Source organism: Felis catus, chromosome C1 (genome assembly GCF_018350175.1).
Source record: "Felis catus isolate Fca126 chromosome C1, F.catus_Fca126_mat1.0, whole genome shotgun sequence".
Classification (NCBI taxonomy): domain Eukaryota; kingdom Metazoa; phylum Chordata; class Mammalia; order Carnivora; family Felidae; genus Felis; species Felis catus.
Genome location: NC_058375.1, coordinates 171,500,141 through 171,502,133, shown reverse-complemented (window position 1 = coordinate 171,502,133; position 1,993 = coordinate 171,500,141). Strand labels below are relative to the sequence as shown.

Below are 1,993 nucleotides of genomic sequence, written 5' to 3'. Positions count from 1 at the left end.
AGCCACAGAGTTACACAATGCATTATGCATAGTGAGTTGGTCACCATGATCTTCACTCTGTTCTGCTTAGGAGACAAAGTCAAGATTATGTAAATTAAACCATTTTGTCATGTTTTGATTCCCTTACTCAGTTCTATATGCCTAAGAATGTAGTTACATCAGCAAAAGTAAAATCAAGGACAGATTTTGCTCTATGGATAGTATAACCATTCCTAAAAATATAAAGGTAATATTATTCCATGTATTTAGGAAAGCATGATATTTAAAGAGAAACTAATGGGGCGCCTGGGTGGCTCAGTCGGTTGGGTGTCCGACTTCAGCTCAAGTCACGATCTCAAGGTCTGTGAGTTCGAGCCTGGCGTCGGGCTCTGGGCTGATGGCTCGGAGCCTGGAACCTGCTTCCAATTCTGTGTCTCCCTCTCTCTCTGCCACTCCCCCGTTCATGCTCTGTCTCTCTCTGTCTCAAAAATAAATAAACTCAATAAACTCTGTCTCAATAAATAAATAAATAAATAAATAAATAAATAAATAAATATTAAAAAAAGATAAAGAGTAACTAATGTAAGCAATATGGTAGAGCTTACAGCATTGTAAAGAGAGAAGCAGCTTTAGATGTGATTTAATTTGACCCCCTTATTTTGTAGATGATGTTGTTAGCCAAATGCTAGGTAGTTTCCTCTAAGTCACAAAGCATTAGAATTAGGTTAGACCTCAGGTCCTCTGATGGCCCAAATCTACAGGTAAATTATCAATCCCTCTTTGAGAAAAATGCTTTTATAATGTTCTATACTGACTTTTAATCACAGAAAATATTATACAATCACATTTATGTTTTTTCAAAAAAATCTTACTATAAATATTCAACATTCTTTAGCCATAAATAAAATAAACTTACAACTTCTTGGAACAGTGGTTTGTATTTGAATCATTTTCTCACCTAATTGGTGGCCCTTATGAACTTTCCATCATAAGAACTTCAACAGGTCAAATTATACTGGGAGGTAAGAGAAGGGTGGGAATTAATTACCAAAAAAAAACCAAAAAACAAACAAAAAAAACACTCAAAGAAATATCCACTTTGGCTCAGATGGGCAGGAAATGCTTCTGGAAGCAACATCACAATGGCTTCCCAAGGAGAACTCCAAGTCCAGTTCAAACTTGTATTGGTTGGTGATGCTAGTACTGGAAAAACTACATTTATGAAATATCATCTGACTGATGAATTGGAGAAGTATGTAGCTAACTTGGGTGTTGAGGCCCATCTCCTTGTGTTCCATTCCAAATGAGGACCTATTGAGTTCAATGTATGGGATACGGCTGGTCAGGAGAAATTTGGTGAGCTGAGAGATGGCTATTACACCTAAGCCCAGTGTGCCATTATAATATATGATGTAACAGCAAGGGTCACTTACAAGAATGTGCATAACTGACAGAGATCTGGTACAAGTATGTGTAAATACCCCACTGTGCTGTGTGACAAAGTGAACAGTCAGGACAGTAAAGTTAAGGCCAAATCCATTGCCTTCCGCCAAAAGAAGAACCTTCAGTTCTATGACATCTCTGCCAAAAGTAACTACAACTTTGAAAAGCCCTTCCTGTGTCTTGCCAGAAAACTATTTGGAGACCCTAACTTGGAGGTTGTCTGGACCCAGCTTTGGCAGAACAGTATGAGCATGATCTAGTGTTGTTCAGACAGCTACTCTCCCAGATGAGGATGATGACCTGTGTGAAAGTGCAGCTGGAGCCCATCATCAGAAATCTAGCTTTACAGGCACTGTCCTGTGATGTCAGCGATACAGCATGCTAGCCACTTTATTACCAAGCTGAACAGAACAGGTGCTTAATCTTTCGGATGCTGATGGAGATGAATGGGTTTCAGAGTGAATGTGGCAGTTTGAAAAGTATCTTCATTTGGGGGGCCTGCATATTTAGCCATTTTGAAATGCAGCCATTTCCTTACTAAGTTTCATATATTAGTCTGCTATAGTCACGT

General features: G+C 38.7%; 1 pseudogene; it reads left to right on the top strand.

The window, feature by feature from the left end:
* Window positions 1–1,045: 1,045 nt before the first annotated feature.
* LOC101097332 lies at window positions 1,046–1,785 on the top strand (annotated as a pseudogene).
* The last annotated feature ends 208 nt before the right edge of the window (window positions 1,786–1,993 follow it).